Source organism: Lissotriton helveticus, chromosome 1_2, assembly GCF_964261635.1.
Source record: "Lissotriton helveticus chromosome 1_2, aLisHel1.1, whole genome shotgun sequence".
Classification (NCBI taxonomy): Eukaryota; Metazoa; Chordata; class Amphibia; order Caudata; family Salamandridae; genus Lissotriton; species Lissotriton helveticus.
The window spans coordinates 221,241,340-221,261,513 of record NC_136058.1 but is presented as its reverse complement, the minus strand read 5'-3'; positions in this window follow the sequence as shown (position 1 = coordinate 221,261,513).

Genomic DNA, 20,174 nt, shown 5'->3' with positions numbered 1-20,174 from the left:
CCTCTCAAAGAAAACAGTCATAACAACCCACTATCAAGGTTATGTTGAGCAAGTAATCACTGTACCACCATACCCATTAAAATGTTCACCTATACAACTGGAAGCTGTTTAAAATGTTCATATTTTTTTCTTTTGTGGATGGAGAAGGGTTTTTGGAATTTTTGGAGACTCAAAGAACACTACTGATTGTATCTGGATTGCCCACTGCATGTGGAAACATTCCCGTCTACTTCACTTTAGAACGGACACAGTAAAGTACCTGCTTTGTTTCCTGCTGGACTTTACCGACAACCTCAAACTCTTACCTTGTCCCTGCGACGATATAGCATAACAGACAATGCAACATATCACCTTTTTTTGCAAATTGTATACACACTATACTAGACTCGTCTTAATTCAAATCTTAAAGAAGTATTGCCTTGATTTCAGTCAATGTAGACCTACTATTACATTTTTATTACTTTTAAACAACGAAGAAGCGATTTTCCATGTTGGTTCATTTTTAAAGCTGCTACATGTGCATGTAGCTCAATGCTTGGATAAACAGGCTGCTGTTATTTGGTACTGTATTACTAAGCACTTATTTTATATGCACTTTATTTGATGTAATTTGAATTACTATTTGCTTATTTATACTGTGACTCACTTTTATGGTTCCTATAATGCTACTGAATAAAGTTTTTGAATTTGATTTGAATTTAATTAGATTGGAGTGGGTATAGAAAATGTCACCTCTTTAGTATCCAACACCTTCTCCAAGTTGGTTTAGATCAGAGTGGGAATATTAAATACCACCCATTTATTGTCCAATACTTTCCCTGAGTTGGTTTACATTGCAATCAGGTTAGTAAATGCCACCCCTTTAGTGTCCAAAATCTTCCCCAACATTGGTTTATATTGGAGAGGAGTGAAAATAATAAGTTTCACCCTTTAGTGTCCAATACCGTCCCCAAATTGGTTTAAATTAGAATGGGAATAGTACATACCACCCTTTTAGTGTCCAACATCTTCTCTAAATTGGTTTAGATTGGAGTGGGAATAGTATATGTCACCCATTTAGTTTTAAACACCTTCCCTGAGTTGGTTTATATTGGACCGGTAATAGTAAATTTCACTGTTTTAGTGTCCAACACCTTACAGAAATTGGTTCAGTTTGGAGTGGGAAAAATAAATGTCACCCCTTTGGTGCTCAACGCCTTACCCAAATTGGTTTAAATTGGAGTGGGGATTGTAAATGTCACCCATGTATTGTACAACACCTTCCCCAAGTTGGTTTAGATTGCAGTGGGCATAATATATGGCACCTCTTTAGTGTCTGGCACCTTCCTTGAATTGGTATATGTTGGAGTGGGAATAGCAAATGTCACCCTTTTTTAGTGTCAAACACCGTCCCCTAATCGGTGTTGATTAGAGTGGGAATAGTACATTTTACCTCTTTAGTGGTACATTTTACTTAGCTGGTTTAGATTGGAGTGGGAATAGTAAATGTCAACCTTTTAGCGTCCAAAACCTTCCCCAAGTTGGATTAGATTGGAGTGGGAGTAGGAAATGTCAACCCTTGAATGCCCAACACCTTCCCAAATTGGTTTAGATTGGCGTGGGGATAGTAAATGTCACCCATTTCGTGTACAACACCTTCCACAAGTTGATTTAGATTGTAGTGAGCATTGTATATGGCACCCCTCTAGTGCCCAGCACCTTCCTTTAATTGGTTTATATTGGAGTGGGAATAGCAAATGTGACCCTTTAGTGTCCACCACCTTCACATATTTAGTGTTGATTAGAGTGGGAATAGAACATTTCACGTCATTAGTGTCCAAAACATTCCCCAAGCTGGGTTATATTGGAGTGGGAGTAGTAAATATCAACCTTTGAGCGTCCAAAACCTTCCCTAAATTGGTTTAGATTGGAGTGAGAATAGTAAATGTCAACATTTTAGTCTCAACCACCTTCCCCAAATTGCTTTAAATTGTAGTGGGAATAGTAAATGACACCCCTTTATTGTCCAACACATTTCCCATATTGGTTTATATTTGAGTTAGAATACTAAACATTACCCTTTTCGAGTCCAACGCCTCCTCCAAATTGGTTTACATTAGAGTGGGCAAAGTACATGCCACCCCTTTAGTGTCCAACCCCTTTTCCTAATTGATTTAGAATGGAGTGGAAATAGTAAATGTCCCCACTTTAGTGTCCAGAACCTTCCCTAAGTTGGTTTAGTTTGGAGTGGAAATAGTAAATGTCACCCCCTTTAGTGTCTAACACCTTCCCCAAGTTGGTTTAGATTGGATAGGAATTGTAAATGTCACCGCTTTATTGTTAAGATGTTCCCCAAATTTAGTATAATAAGAATATGCCACACATATTTTATTGACATTTTTAATTTTTTGTATTCTTTTACATGTTGTCAAATATATTTTAATAATAAAATGAATGACTATATTGAAGTGAAGTGAATAAAATAATTAATTTGTTTAGTTGTAAAAAATCCAGAAATAAATTGGATTTCAGACATATTTGCATTATGTACATTTTCAACTTTTATTTTACATTCAATGTAATTTGTTGTACAATATTTTACATATTTTTTTAAACATCATTTAACATTTATAATTAGTATATATCTAATTACATGTACATATTTTATTCCAGTATTTAATGTGTACTTTACAATGTTTTGATTTTTTTTATAGCATTGTGTGACATGTTTAATAATTTGTTTGCATTTTTTCAAAATGTATTAACATTTTTACTATATTTCCCACTGATTTCTATGGGAAGATAGACTTTTGTTAGCTTCATTTGGTGGCCATTTTATTTTAATTCTAGCTTCTATTTTGAGTGTATTGGTGTTATTTTGGGTATTTTTCCAGGACCCAATTAGCAGTTTTGTGCTGCTGTTAGTCAGAACATGTTAGTCCTTCTAGGGATTCTGTAAGAGTTTTGAGGGTAAGGGTGATTTAGTGTGGATGTTTAAAAGTTAGCTATACTGTTGTTTAGGAGTGTATGCATTGATTAGTTGGGTTTTTAATAATGTTGCACACTGTGTTGCTGTGTCACTTTCTAAAAGTTGTATTATTAATGTATGATTATGTTATTTTAAATATGTGATGTTACTTATGTTTTCATGAATGTATGTGTAAATTGGGGTCTGTAATGTCTTTTACGGGCAAGTGTTAAATACTTATTTTACAGGTTTTTGTCTACAGACAATTTCAATTGGAAGTTGGAGTTTTATTTTTTAAAGGAAATCAGTTTTGGTTTATTAAAAACCAATTGTTTTTATTTAGATTTCCTTTTTTTGAGTTTCCTAGAGCTGCTCTGTTTTTCAATTTTCTTTTTCATGTTTTCTTCTAGAACTTACAGAGGAATTTTGATTGGATTGTTAACATTGTTGCATTTTTTTGGGGGGGCTTTTTGTGTTTGTTTTCTTCATTTCTAGTGGATTACTATTTTTTGCTATGTGGCAATGAAGAGATATCTGCAGCCAAAAAACTGTTAGTGTTATATTAATTTTTGGTTGTGGGTGAGATAGGTGCAATTGTATGTAGTAATTGTATTTATGTTATTATTATGTGGAATTCTTAGCATTATGTGTTGTTTTTATTGATGTGATGAAATTATTTTATTAAAGTTGGTTAGTATTATATATGTTTCATTATTAATATTTATATTTTTATTATATCAGTGATTGTTAATGTTTAGATTTTATATAATTTTTCCCTCATTCAATTAACTATTCATATTATTATAAATTATTTATATTACTTTAAAAAAACACATTTAGTTTGTTGTATTAGAGTATGTTGTCGTGCTTGAGGTTTTAGGTAGGTTAATATGTATGTTAGTGGATGGATTTGGCTATTATTTCTAAATAGCCTTGTCCTTTTGTTAGTTATGAAGATTTTGATTTTACATTGTAGCATGTCATAAATGTTTTTAGTTTGTTAAATTTAGGGCCAATGTGGGTATTAGATTGTTTTATTCACAGTTCTTTGTAGTTTTGTTCTTTTTGTAATGCTTTGAGAAATTTATATAATGTAGGTTTAGTTCTACCTGGTGTGGATTGGAAAGCTTTGTGCCATCCTTCGACCGCACTGTTTGTTTGGGCTTTCTGCGCCAGGGTTCTGTCATAGAAATTTCACCATGGTATCTGGACTTTAGCTTGGTGTCTGTGTCCTGAGCAATGCAGTCTGCCAACCAAAGTGTTTTCAAAATAGTCTATTAGGGGGCAAAGGTCCTGATTCCGATTTCGGTGGTCCGACCAATATACCGCCGCAGCTGAGGTTGGAAGAAGAGATCCGCGGCAGCGTTCTCTCGCCACCATATTACAATGTTCCAGATGGGCCGGCTGTAGTATTTCTTTCGGCGGTGAATGTTTTTTCATATTTGTCTTTGCATGTGTGTATATTTTGGCTGCACAAATGCTGAATGTACACATATGCGCGAGACATGAAAAAAAAAACCTACTACACATTGCTGGAGTCTGGAGCATATGGGCCCGATTCACAGAACTAACTTAAGACAAAATCCTAAACTTCCTACCATTTTGGTGTTCACAGAAGGCACTTACTCATTTTGGTATTCACAGAAGGCACTTACTCATTTCGGTATTCACAGAAGTTAGGAGTCCTAATTTTAGGACTCCTAAATGCCTTCTGTGAATACCGAAAGTCTTAAAATTAGGATTTTTCTCAATTTAGTAGTAGTAAAGTTAGGACTCCTAACTTTAGGACTCCTAAATGCCTTCTGTGAATACTGAAAGTCTTAAAATTTGGATTTTTCTCAGTTTGGTAGTAGTAAAGATAGGACTCCTTTCTTTAGGACTCCTAAATGCCTTCTGTGAATACTGAAAGTCTTAAAATTAGGATTTTTCTCAACTTTACTACTACTAAACTGAGAAAAATCCTAATTTTAAGACTTTCGGTATTCACAGAAGCCATTTAGGAGTCCTAAAGTTAGGAGTCCTAACTTTACTACTACTAAATTGAGACAAATCCTAATTTTAAGACTTTCGGTATTCACAGATTGCATTTAGGAGTCCTAACTTCTGTGAATACCGAAATGAGTAAGTGTCTTCTGTGAATACCAACATGAGTAAGTGCCTTCTGTGAATACGAAAATAGTAGTAAGTTTAGGATTTTGTCTTAAGTTAGTTCTGTGAATTGGGCCCTATGCGTCCAGTCTAGTTAATGGGTAAACGGTACAAAACGGACTTACTTGGATTTCAGCACCAAAAGTGTCGTTTTCATAAGGGTCAAGATGTGAAGGGTGGACCTGGAGGAAGGGATCTACATTGGAGACGGAAAGAAAGAAAAGGACATGAATGAGTATGCACCCCAAATACTGGGGTCCCACCACCACAGTCAGCCCATCAGGAAGCCAACTTGTAATTCGGACAGCTGAGAATCTTCTCTGTACGGCCCAATGACAGCTGCTTCCCCCTGACCAATACCGCTGCGGTCAGTGAATGGCTGTCAGTGTCTACAGTGCTCCTCTGGCTTTTCGAAAAGCAATCTGACAACATCATAATACGGTGGATGGAGCGCTAAGTCGCCGGTGGTGCATCTGATGCTGGCACGACGGAGGTGGTGGGACCGACAAACTCATAATTAGACCTTAAGTTTGTCTTCATTTTGTTAGTAGAAAGGGCTTTCTATTAGTAAGTTGCAGTGGTTGACTACCTCTTTGACAGAGTCTAAGGGACAGATTTACCAATGAGTCACCCAACACAGCACAGCAACCAAAAATTCTGCATTGTGTGACAAGGAGGGAGCAGGAAAGGGCCATATCTATTAGGACATGGCTCCCTCCTCCCCTCAACCTAGCACTGGTGAAGAACTCTGCTGCTGTGCCCAAAGGACTCACCTTTGCGCCATCTTTCAATGGTGTGTGCGTGAGTCTAGCATAGGATACGTACTGGAAGGGTTCCTTTCCAGTTCCAAATACTATGCCTTGTCAACATTTACAAATGTCCCTACTTTGTATTTGTGCTGTACAGTGCTGCACCCAATAAAAATGTCAGAAAAGAAAGTAGAAATTACAATATTTATCCTTTTAACGCCTGTTTTTAAAAAGGTATTACTTTTTTATGCACAACCCTGTCTCACATTTTTGGTAGATAGGGTTTTGCATCAAAAAGGTGTGAGTAGTTGCACTGGTAAGCCCATGTAATTCCCCTTGAAGTTCCAGTTTTATGCTGAAAAGTAAATAATAAAAAAACATTTTGTGCTGGTTTCTGTCACGTTTAAATTGCTAGAAACTTACCATTGTAGTATAGATTTTTGGAGGTTCCGCCATATACATTGATTAAAGTGATAGTAAAGGCCTTATATGGCTGTATGGGGTATATGGGGGTATATTTATAGTATTGTTTGCATCATGGCTTGCTCAAAGTCTATGGTTATTTATTGGGGGGTAGTAGTTATTTGTTTGTTGTTCTATATAGTTTAGGAGTTCATGGTAGGTATTGCTTTTTTTACTTGGAAATAAAGCACGTATGAAAGGGATATTGGAGTTTTGATATTCACCATGAGTTAATGGTCTGGGACACATTTTGAAGGTCCCATCCATGATCCATGATCCATGATCCATGATCCATAATTGGCATTGGGTAAGTCTCATTAAGTTGTTTGCATTGAAGAAGATTAGGATTTATTTTTCATTGTTTTGATTGTCATGTAAAAGGAAGTGTTATGTGTAATTGTTTTATGGTTTTGTATGTCTATATCTTGGTATCTTCGAGAAGCAGGTGGGATGTCGCTGGTGACTTTTTAAGTGTGTTCAATTAGACGTTTTAAAGTGGTGATAGTTGGCCTGTTTTGAGTTCATGGACTTTGGGTAGCATGTCTTTAAAGATTTTGCGTATGGGCTCCTGAAACTAGTGCTCGCCCCTCTTATATCTTTTAAAATTTCTCTAACTTCTATTTCTATTACATTTGGGGGGTGGTTGTGCTCATTTACATTAATTACAGCATTTTCTTTTGTAGTTGCCCTTCCATGGCATGGTTTAGAATAATATTTAGTACATTTCCAATTTAGAGTTTCAATTGATGATGTTTCTTGGCTGTAAAGTATAACCCCTATGACTTTACTTTTTTGTGAAGTGATAAATCTGGCGCCTACTGTCATTATATCTGATAGTAGTTTAATTATATAAATATTTAATATAGTTTATCTTTTGTTATGTTATTTACTTACTTGTATGTTTTGTTGAGATGTTTTGCATGGCTTTGCAGCTTTTCCTTTCAGCTTGTTGTAACAACATGAAGCAGGTGTTTGTTTTCTGTTGAAAGTGGAAAAATAGTGATTTAAAGTAATATTTTTTCTATCTTGTCACAGTTTAGGAAGCTAGCTTTAATTTTTGTTGCATTTTGGGTGAGTTTCATATTATTATTTATGTATACTTAGTTTGATGTATATTTTTGGTGCTTTGTTAGAGTTGAGACTTTCTAGCAGTATGTGGATTTTAGACTTCTTTTTTTCCTTTTCGGTAGTCTGTGTAAAACGTTAAAAGGTACAGACTGTGTAACTATTTACTGGTTAATTATTATTTTTTTAGTTTAGTAGCATTTAGGCCCTAATTAAGACCTTGGCAATTAGACCGACTTGCCGCAGCATTGGCAGTTGGGAGAACGCCACCAGGTCGGCAGCATACCAACTGCTGCATTCATAATTTACCGTTGGGCTGGAAATTGCATGCTCTGTCTTTCATGGAGAGCCTGAAGGCCACGCCGCTGCAATGCAGCGCCTGCACTGCCATGCACGCACTGTTACCATGCACAATGTTGTGCATGGCATAAAGTGTGCGTGCAACAGTGAAGGCATAGGGGGCACAATATGTGCCCTCAGCCACAATGCCCAATGGGGTAAAACACATGGGGGGCCCTGTTTGAGGCCCCTTTCCTGCCTTTCCACCGTTTCCACCGACCTTTACATGCTGAGGTTCCCACCATTAACCCCTCCCATGCTCGTGACGAAACCGTTCCGTCACGAGCCTCGGGTGGGCTGTGCTGGTGACGGAGCGGTTCCGTCACGGCCCACTCGCTGTGCCTGCGTGGCGCGAATTCCGCGCCTGCGCTGACGTTTTAAAGAGCAGGCGGGGCCGTGACGGAACCGTTCCGTCACAAGCACAGCTCACCCGAGGGCCGTGACGGAGCAGTTCCGTCACGAGTACGGAAGTGCCACGCGGCCCCGCCTCCCCCTTAGCGCTGCGGCGGAATAGCCGCCGCAGCGAAGGGGTTAAAAGTTCAACAGAAAGGCAAGTTGTAAACAGCACATCAGTACCGGCATCAGCACTGCCTCCATGGCTCACTGCTTTCCCCACTTCTGCAGAATCCAAGATCCTGGTGGTGGTCTCATGGCGGTCCGACAACCATGTTCATAATCGGGGGAACGGACAGCCGACGGTACAGTGGTCATGGGACTGATGCACTCATAGTCAGCCCCTGACTTTTTTGTTTAAATATAAGTATTGCTTACTTGAATATGTGGTTTTAATTTAATTATAGATGTTTATTATAAGTTTTAGGTTTATGTGAAGTAATTGATTGATGTCAAAAATGTGTTTTTTGGTATATTGGCTGTATCAGTTGCTTGACAATAATTTTGTAGTGATAGTGTGGTAATCATGGTATATAGGTGACGATATTTGTGTTTCCGATAGGTTTGTTCTCAATATATGTAAAAAATAATATTTTTGTTAATGATATTTGTGTGCTTGATATTAGTGATTTCTATCGTTATGTAGAGTCAATATTTTTGTTCTTGCTATTTCAGATATTTGTATTGCTCAAAATTTGTTAGAACAATATTGTGCACTGATCCCTCTAAAAGTGTGAATCACTGTTGTAGACTCGAGTTTCATTTAATTCTCTGTCAGGATTTTAATGCTAAATTCCACATGAGCACCTCCAATATGGGCCAGTGGGACAGCTTACCCTCAGCTCCCCCGATAATAAGTAACTTAGATTATAGGACAACAGAAGTTACAACTTTCCCCATGATTTGATTAATATTCCAAATATAAGTACAATGCTGTAAATAGGATCCCCTCTTTTAATGGCAGAGGCTGCACAACCATAATTGATTATATATTTTTGTAATGTGGCCTTATTCATTTGCTTATGAGGGGAGTGACCCTGGGTGTTACCGTTGGATATTATAACCCACTCACTGTCTCTTTTTAACTTCCTTTAATAATAGCTGATAGGCCTGGAGAGCCAATAGTTTGTACCTTCACATAATTGCCTCAGGTTAGCATGGTACCTTATGAATCCTAGATTGTTTCCTGACACTCTAATTAAGGCCATTGTTTACATATTTTGGATTTGTTCATCAGAGCTATACAAAGGTCAATGAAATTACAAGCTACTTTCACAGAATAAGTTACCAACATTAAAATTGCTTTATTAAATCATGTGTGCAAGCACAAGTAATTTTCTCCACCATGGTTTGATTCGTCTTGTTGATTAGCAAATAATGCCTCCAGAAGGCATTATGGGCCAGATGTAGGTGGCCAATTACCGGTCGGTAACGGCCGAATTCGGCCGTTACCGACCGGTAATTGGATTTTGAGGTGTAGGGCATGCATTTACAGAATCTGTATTTTACCGATTCTGTATTTACCGATTCGGTAAAATTACCGAATCGGTAAATACAGACTCGGTAAAATACAGATTCTGTAAATGCAGATGTAGCTGGCACATGTCAGAGTGCCACAGGGCTTTAAGAATCGGTATTTTACCACCCAATCCAATTGGGTGGTAAAATACCGAATCCAGGTGTGCATGCACATGTGTGCATGCACACCTGTGCCATGTGACACACAGACATGCCCTTAGGGCATGTCTGTGTGCCACATGGCGCACATGCCTATTTTTGGGGTGCCAGAGGGTGTCAAAGTGACACCCCCTGCACCCTTGCTAAAATCGGTATTTACCGATTCTGTAATTACAGAATCGGTATTGCCCATTGATTCCTATGGGCTGCAAGGCCCATAGGAGTCAATGGGCAATATCGAATCGGTATTTACAGAATTGGTAAATACCGAATCTTAACGATTCGGTATTTACCGAATCTGAAATACCTACATCTCCCCCCCCTCTATTTTACCACCTCTTAAATACCGATTCGGTATGAATCGGTATTTAAAAGGTGGTAAATTAAAATTACCTACATCTGGCCCTATGTTTCAATCCTAGGGAGCCCAAAGAGGTTACTATTTCCCAGAAGCTATATAAATTAGTTTATTTTAAAAAGTAGGAAGGTTTCCATTAAGACTGGCAAAAGAGAGTGATTGACATAAGTGTCTACCTATAAAACCACTAAGTTATTTTGCCTTTCAGCAAGGGAGTGCTAGTTCTCAATGATAAGCAGTTACATTGTAGGTGATGAGTGGGTTACTTTCTTTGTGGGTATTTATCACCCTACCTCATCAGTTGTACCGTAATTGATTTTACAAGCGATTCTAACGAATATCAAGCTGATATTTAATATAAAGAATATAACTGCAGCCATACGTCAGAGCCCACCAGGCAAAGCCTCCAGTTCAGACATGCTGCTCATTGATTTACAGAAATACAACATTGACTCGTGGGCCCGCGTCTTGACAAGTAACTTTTCTGAGCGACATGCTCCCTGCTCCAGGGTGACATCAATTATAGTTCTGATATTTGAGAAAGGAAACAGAACAGAACCCAAATGCTACAGGCCAATCTGGCTCAATGATTCTGCACTTAAAATCCTAGTAAGACTACTGTTGTATTCTCTGCACTCATGTTTTGCTGTATCCCTTTAAGTCTTACATTCTAATTCCCTGATGTCATCTTCCACTGTATTCTCTCTAGTCAGTTAGCTCCCTGCTTTCTAATGGGACCACCAGTTATTCTCTGTAGTGCATAATAAATGCCTTTTATCTCTTTATTGACTACATCACTTCATTTACAACACATGGCGACGATGAGCAGAGTGAGCTGAGGAACTACAGAGGGAGCAAACCTCCACTGGTGAGAAAAGGACCACGCAAGTTTAAATATTTCACTTGGCGAAGTTTCAAGGAACAAAGAAAATATATTTGGAATTGAAAACAGTAAAATTATTGCCTATCAAGACTGAAAACTAATGCTACAAAGGAAGAAAGGAAGAAGCGCCAGTTTCTCAAACCAGCAACTGGTGAGTTGCAAAAGATATTGACTCTGCCTGCTTGAAATGACTGTTATTACTATCACTCGTAGGAAATGTCGACAACAAACCGCTACCAGCGAATATTTTGACAGATCAGCAACAGAGGTCGTGACAGGCAGGAACAGCGAGTACTTTGACAAACAGGAATTGAGATCGTGAACAAAAAAAAAAAAAAACAAAGACTGTGGACTAAAACGTCTTATGCGTCTTATGCAGCTAAAAGAAAGCGCAACTGTGAGTAGGAGTTCCTCTTGAAATTTGCCCATAGCTCGATAGACATTATAAACAAGTAATAGCGTCTTTTGAAATTTGACTCAAACATACGCTTGAATCAGCTTTAGCTCGAGCAAAAGGAAAGCATCTTTTAAAACCTAGCTCGCGCAGGGAAACACGAGCCTACTCACGGTTAGAATCTCCAAGACGACATCTTCAGAATCAAGCCATCGGAAGAAGAAGCGAGTGAGCGTCACAGCAGGAAGCAGTGGTGACGCAACGACGCAGCGTAACGACGCTACGTGGCGGCCATCTTAAGACAACACTTCGTTACTTGGCAACGCGTTTTGCCGAGACAACGCGTCTTCCAGAGGCTCTGCGTCCCAGTTAAAAGACACGATTCTTTTATTCAGTACTCGGTGAGTTTAGCGACGAGAAGCGCTACTGTTTACAATGAATATCCCGCAGTAAGGCGGTATCCTATGCGAAGTATACTCACAACATTGTATGAATTGCAAGACTGATTTCTCTGTTAGGCAACACCTGGCACAATTAGCAGCGAACTCTTGACTCATTAATTTGTGTATCTTGAAGCAATAAAGCACACAGTCAGCTTGAGTTAAAAAAAAAAAAAAAAAACTAGGATATTGTGAGTATTCCAGCAACTTAGCATCCATCCAGGAAGATCTTCACATATAAAGATACTGACCACTAGTACACACGAAGAGTGACGCCTACTCTATAATAAGAAAAGGGATTAGTTTGTAAGATGGAAAATCTTAATGTAATTGTACCTCCCATGTTTTTGCAAACGACTGGCGATCCACCCATTGAGTGGGATGAATGGATAGACATTTTTGAGAATTATATAGAAGCACTCGACGGGAAAGATTTTAGCGCAACTAGGAAAAAGGCCCTTTTGTTAAGTGCTTTGGGCAAAGAAGGTCAACGTTCTTTTAAATATCTTCCGTTAGGATTAAGCCAAGATGGAAGGGCAATAACCAATGTGTATACGGAAGCAAAAGCGCGCATGAAGAAGCAATATGCAAAGGAAGTAAATATCGTCATGGCAAGACACAAATTTTACACTCAACCTCAAAGGAATGAGGAATCTGTTGACCAATTTGTGGCTAGGTTGCGCGAGTTGTCCATCAAATGTAACTTCGGAGAGATAAGAGATGAAATGATACGTGATCAATTAATAGTACAATGCGGGAATAAAAAGATGCAGGAAAAACTGTGGGCGGCAAAAAATCCTACCTTGCAAATGGCTATAGACATAGCGAAAGTAGTCGAAGAATCGAATGCATGTATGAAAGAGATGGAGAGGAAAGACAATGCAAGGGAAAATGTTCAAGGGAATGGAGTTTCTTGTGTTGAACCTGTTGAAGTTGCTGCAGTGCAAAGGAGAAATACGGACCTGGGCGACAGAGGTCCAAGGAGATATAATAATGGGTTTTCGAATAATGACAGGAGTAGGTTCCAAGGGAAGATGTGTAGTAGATGCGGGAGTACTTTCCATAACTCAGATTTCAGGAAGTGCTTTGCCATTGACCAAGTGTGTAGGAAGTGTGGAAAGAAGGGGCACTTCGCCAAGATGTGCAAGAGTACAAATGCTGACAAAGTGGCTGTTGTCGAAAACAAGGAAATCGTGAGAGATATTATTAGTGTTGAAGGTGCCAACAAAATATTGTGTTTGGGTGAAGATAGTATGAGTGAAGGTGAGCCTGGTAGAAGAAACAGACCCAAAGCACAATTTCTCATCGATAAAATAGAGGTCCAGCTGATGGTTGATCCAGGGTCATTGTGGACTATTATCCCCAAAGACATGTACTTGGAGAATTGGAAGGACGTACAATTATTAGCTAGTGACATCAGTCCCTGTGGGTATCAGGGTGAGAGTATAGATGTGATCGGATTTATGGTTTGTACATTATCATTTAAGGACCGTTCTGCAAGAGGGAAGGTATATGTAGCCAGATCAGGTCCTGCAATTTTGGGGTGGGGACAACAGTATGACCTTGGTATAATCATCAATCCTAGGGCAGCACAACAGGTGATGATTGTAGATAGTATAACCACAGATGCGATTGTTGATGGGATGAATGGTTTGTTCGATGAGCACATTGGAGAGCTGAGAGGTTATGTGCATAAAATTGTACTACGTGATGATGCCGTACCTATGCAACATAGGGTGAGGAAGGTTCCATTTATTGCACGTGAGGAAGTGAAGAAGATGTTGAAGGAGATGCTAGATCAAGGGGTGATAGAACAAATCGAAACGTCACCCTGGATTTCTCCTGTAGTTATCTCAACCAAATCTGACGGAAAATTCCGTTTTTGTGTGGACCTTCGCACCTTGAATCAGAACATTGTAGTAGACAACTTTCCATTACCAAACATCAACGAGTTGGTTTTGTCACTAAAAGGAGGAAAGTACTTTTCTAAGCTGGATCTTCGCAGCGCGTATCACCAAATAAAGTTACACCAAGACTCCAAAGCGTTGACAGCTTTTATAACAACTGAAGGGGTCTATCAATTCACACGTATGCCTTTCGGACTGGCTTCTGCAGCTGGGGTATTTCAAAGAATGATGGGAGCTGTACTGAAGGGTGTGAGCAACGTTGTGTACTTTCAAGACGATGTCTTGATATTTGGGGAGTCTGTTGAAGAACACAATTTAATTTTAAAAACAGTTTTAGAAAGGATGGAACAAGCTGGTTTAACTCTAAAGAAGGAGAAATGTAAATTTGCAGTGGAGGAAGTTGAATACCTCGGATACACTTTATCTGTGGATGGGGTCAAACCCAAGAGAGATTTATTAGACTCCATCAGGAATGCACCAGCACCGTGTGACAAAGATCAGTTGAGGTCTTTTCTCGGACTCATCGAGTATTATGCTAAATTTGTAAGAGATTTTGCAGAGAAAACCGAAAAAATTAAAGTGTTGTTGAGGAAAGGATGCAAGTTTGTGTGGGGTATGGAACAGGAGGAGTGTTTTAAAATGATCAAGGTTGAAATTTGTGAGGCAGGCATTTTAACACCGTTCGACACCAACCGTAGGTCAGTTTTGACAGTAGATGCGAGTGCTGTGGGGGTTGGTGCGGTTTTAGCTCAGGTGCATAGTTCTGGACTCAAGACTGTAGCTTTTGCTTCTAGGACGCTTACAACGGCAGAAAGAAATTATTCCATAATTGAGCGAGAAGCTTTAGCCGCAGCGTGGGGTTGTGAGTATTACAGAATGTACTTGTGTGGGTTCAAGTTTACGCTGTTAACTGACCACAAACCCTTAGTTAAAATCCTTTCTCCTGGTGGGGCTGGCAAAGGCTCTGCGAGGTTAGCCAGACTTGCTGCTAGGATTCAGGAATATTTGTACACCGTTGAGTATATTCCAGGTTGGAAGAACTGCCAAGCTGACGGGCTTTCTAGACTTCCACTACCTTGGGAGACGGTGGACAAATTAGGGGTAGAATCACTCAATTCAGAAGGGTCTGTGGCTGCCGTAGACGAAGTAGTGGATATGTGTGCTGAGGCAATTAGTAGGAGTACGTGGAATACCTCCATGGCTAAAGATGTAGTGTTGAGTGAAGTGAAAGACCTGATTGTGAAGGGCGCAAGGAGAGAGAGTTGCGTATCCCCTGCACTTCGCCCGTACTTGAAAGTGTTAGAACAATTGTCAGTCCTAGACAAAGATGGTTTCATGATTTTGATGGAAGATAAATTTATTCCCCCGCAGGAAGTGAGATTTACTTTATTTAAGTTAGCCCACGAGGGTAACTTAGGACAGTCTCTCACTAAGAGGAGAGTTAGGGAGAATTTTTGGTGGCCCGGAATGGACTTGGAAATCTCTCAGTGGGTGGAAAAATGTACAGACTGCTTGGAGAGTGAGAAGAGACTTAAAGTCGGCAGTCATGTTGGTTGTGGCTCAATAGTAGATCCAGAGTGTCCTTGGCACACCATATGTATGGATTTTATTGGCCCGTTTCATCAGTTAAGTCAAGACATGAGGTTTGGGTTAGTAGTAGTGGACGTTTCTTCAAAGTGGTTAGTAGTCAAATTCATGAAGGAGATCACTACGAGCAGTACCATTTCTGTGTTGAGTGACATTTTTAGAGAGGAAGGTTTTCCGACTAAGATTATCACTGATAATGGGACGCAATTGACTTCCTTGGAGATGACTAATTTCTTGGGGAAGTGTGGCATTGCACATTCCAGGACCTCACTTTACAATCCCCAGGGGAATGGAATAGTTGAGAGGGCGAACAGGATGGTTAAGGGTGCGATTCAAATGGCGATCTCTTCTAGGACGGATGTGAGAGTTTTGATTAATGACCTGGTTTAGGCTTACAGAACTACGGAAAATGGTGTGACTGGTATGATTCCTTTTAGCATCATGAGAGGGCGTTCAGCTGGTACCAAGTTAGTCGCTGCATGGATGAAAGAGTATCTGAACGCTGTTCCCGTTGACCCTGACAATTCTGACAATGTGAGTGAACCAGAAGGTGGGTGTAAATTAGCAGTGAATGATTGGGTGAAAGTCAAACCGGGCCGAGTTGGTGCTGGATTGACGAAGTTCAGGGGGCCATTTAAAGTCAGGTCTGTCCACAAAAGGTTTGTGACTTTATTTAATGGTGAGAGTTGGAATTTGAGGCGTGTAGCACTCTACAAGAGGGCTGAGAGTGGGAGTAATGCGCTTCCCAGTGTGATTGGAGCTAATAGAGCTCAGAGAGTAAGACGACCTCCAGATTACTTACATGATTTTGTTTGCAAGTGAGGTCTCTCCCTGTAATAATGGGCATGTACTTGTATTTTGTTTTTTTTATTTTTGTTTTTCTATACGAAGGGAAGAGGATATGTTGTATTCTCTGCACTCATGTTTTGCTGTATCCCTTTAAGTCTTACATTCTAATTCCCTGATGTCATCTTCCACTGTATTCTCTCTAGTCAGTTAGCTCCCTGCTTTCTAATGGGACCACCAGTTATTCTCTGTAGTGCATAATAAATGCCTTTTATCTCTTTATTGACTACATCACTTCATTTACAACAACTACTCTTTAAAAGGATACAGGATTGGGCACAGTATGATTGCATTTTCAGTATGTGCCAAACTGGCTTTCAGATGCAGTGCTTAAATCTCCACCTCATAGTTGGAGAATTTACCATAGCCAAGCGTTTCCCATTGTACCTAGCTTTTTGTGGACCTATCCTGTGATCAAGCAAAACTGTTAACACCAGAACCTGGGCTTCTATGGGAATTTACAAGGGCTTATTATCAAGCCCATTATCGCCGCTTTAGCTGCAGTTTCCTGCCGATAAAAGCGGCGATAATGTAGCGTCCTTGCTTGATAATATGGCCCTATGTTTTTACCCGATCACCAAGATGGTTGTACGTTTACACATTTAACACTCAAATGCTTCACTTCAGCTCTATTTTTATTTCTACTTTTTATTTCCTGCACGTTTTGTTTACGCGTTACGTAATAGATCGGGGATGTGTAGCTTATTTAAAACACCACGTGGAGGTTGCACTAAATCACCCGGGTTTCCAGCACTTTCAGGATATTTTCCACGCTGCGGCTCGGTAAGCCTACTTTTTTCCTGAGTTGAGGGAATCTCAAAGTATGAGTGAGAGGTTTCATGCTCGTTTCTTTTTGTTGCACACAATGCAGTCAAACAGAAGCCAAGACATTCTTAAATTTAAAAGTCCGGCGGACAAGGCGGTTGCTGACAACCCGCATGCATTCGAATTTTGGTAAGCCTATTATGCATACCTTTGCATGGTATGAGTCTTGAATCTCACTGAGCATTACATCAAGTGGTAATTACTGCGTCTCTGTTTGGCGTTTTTGGTAGTATGTCGCAGACCCTCAGGAAGGAAACTCACTCCTTTTTTGCGAGCATCTGGGCACATGATTAGTCTCCAGTATTCCTCGTAAAATTAAGTAAGAGGCAAACTCTATGTGACATCTCATGTTTTAAGTTGAGTCTGTGATGGTTATAGTGCTCACGAATGCTTCATGTTTTTGTTTCATGCAGGTTTCCATGGTTGTATTAACCCTTTGCGCGCTGCGCTAGTTCTCCCGCTGTGCGGGCCAATTAGCGAGTGAGCGGGATTCGGACGGCTCCTGGCCATCCTCCACACACGCCCACCATCACATGGGATAGCCGGGGGCAATCCGCAGCACGTAAGAGGTTAATTACCCTGATACACAGGGCAGTGAATATTTGCCTTAAGGCAAGGTCATTCAACCCGATATTACATTTTATGTATTGTGGTGGAGGTACCGTGTCCGGTTTCAACTTTTTCATTTTGTGATCAACATGGGTGGTAAGCATGTCACTTTTAGGGGTTGATTAAGGCATGTCCAGTTGGGTTCTATATCTGTGGATTTTTTTTTCTGATCTATCAGTCACATCATGATTCTATCTCTCTTTTCCAATCACGCTACTTGTATGTCAGAAACCTATGGCACGATGATTTTAGACTAAACATCACTTGTTCAGCACCAGCCACTTTCTTTAAGGGTCGTAACTATTAACCATCCCGGAGATCAAATGCCAGTTCATGCACTATTGTTCTTGTTACAGATTATAAAGTTGCTTTAATGTATATATGTTCATTTGTAGATTTCCCCAGACGAAGGGTGATTGTACACCCAAAATGCATTGGGAGTGATGAAATCCACGTCAGAATGCACTACTTAATCTATGAACCAACTGGAGACTTTGTTGAAGTTTTCACCTGTGAATAAAATAAGTTGAAGACTCACATTTACATGAAGTTGCTCTATTTCTTTTTTGTAAATTTGCAGGTTTTTTGTGTATCTGATAACTCTGTTTATCTTTGTAGCACTTGTGGTTTAAAGTTATTGATTAGGATTGTACAATTTTGAATGGATGGTGGGGTGAAACCACCACAGAGGGCACACACCAACTTTGAGAAGTTTTGATTGATTGATATATTACGTTTCGAAACAAGGCATTTTTTATTTATCACAATCCCGAACAGTAAACCACTTACACTACTACTAGAGATCTATAAAAGTCAGTGTGCACCAATGCAACAAACAAGGTGGTATGGGGATTTGCTAATAGCTCTGCTTTACAGGTGGAGGAAAAACAATGTTGTATACTCCTACTCTCCATGCCCCCCCACTATAGTGCATTAGAACACTGGAATGTTGAGCACTCCATTGAAAACAATGGAGTGTTCCAATCATCTAATGTCAGGTTCAAGCCCGGCGCATCAACATTCCTATGTTTGTTCACGGCAACATCTGTGAACAAAGACCTCAAGGAGCCCGAGGAGAATTCAACCCCCTCAGGCTCCGTGAGGCCTTTGTTTTACAAATTAGAACATTGGAATGTTGGGAGCTCCATTGAAAACAATGGAGTGCTCTGGGCTTATAATGGCTGGTATAAGCCTGGAGCACCAACATTCCAATGTTTCTTTGTTCACAGCTCTGGCTGTGAACAAAGGCTTCAGGGAACCTGAGGGGATTCCAATCCCCTCACGCTCCCAAAAGGCTTTGTTTTTTTTGTTAGAACATTCTGTCCTCTAGTGACAGAATGTTCTAATACCCTTATAGCCCTTCGTAGATGGGCTATACCGCTATTAAAGTCCCTCTCCCTTGTTAAAGGCCCTCGCCTTCGGCTCGGGGCCTTTAACGCTGGAGAGGGCCTTTAATAGCTGGTATAGCCCTCTACGGCGGGCTATAAGGCTATATTAGAACATTTTGCCCTCTAGGGGGGGAATGTTCTCATAGCCTGGGAGCCCTCTGTAGTGGGCTCCTCCGGTCATTAAAGGCCTGCTCCCTTATTATATGCCTGAGTCAAAAACGCTGGAGCGGGCTTTTAATGGCCGGTAGAGCCCGCTACGGTGGGCTTCAAGGCTATATTATATTGCTCATGAGGAGCTAGGTCTATCTTATATAAAGAATCACGTCAAGAAGGTTGTCTATATCGCTTAACCCCCATGAACACGTTAACCACTTGATAGTTATAGACTGCTTATTGTGTGATGCATGGCTGAAAGGGTTGGCAAGATATTCGCTTTTGAGAATCCTCCTCAATATGTTAAGAGGACAAATTACTAGTCAAAAATATGTTCTTTAAAAAAGGCACCTAATGATATAAGAAGTTATACTTAGCTTCAGTGAGGCTATTTGCCACTTTAAAATCCAGTAGAGGCATCCAACCTTACTTGATTCAGGTGGCCATTGAGAGAAGGCTTTACTATTTAGGTTTGGTGCAGGTACAATTCAACATATCTTGTCCTTTCCAGTAGGACAATATTGCAGCTCTAGTAATTATGATTGCCTCTTCTATGAAGTATCTGACCAGTATCTTTTGTATTTTATATTTTTTTGCAATTTGTATGTAGTTTACACTAAACTCTGAGCTGCTTTTAAAGCAACACAAATTTTCCATGTGCAGAGTTGCATCACGCTATTTACAATTGTTGAGTGACCAGGAGTTCTACTTTAGGGAGAGAGAGGAGTTCAAATATGCTGAACATTGCTGTATTTCCCCTATTTTTTATGTTTGTATTTTTTATATTGTATTCTGATATTCGAATAAAGATGTCTGAACTGAACTTTGTTTTTTGTGCACATATTGCTCTTTAAAAAAATATATATATTAATTATACATGCATCGCATCCAGTACATGATGTCTACTTTATTCAATACGTACTAGATTGGTTTTGTTTAGCATATCATTAATAGACTCAATAATGCATCACTAACATGTTATTTCAAAGTGGCTATAAAGGTAT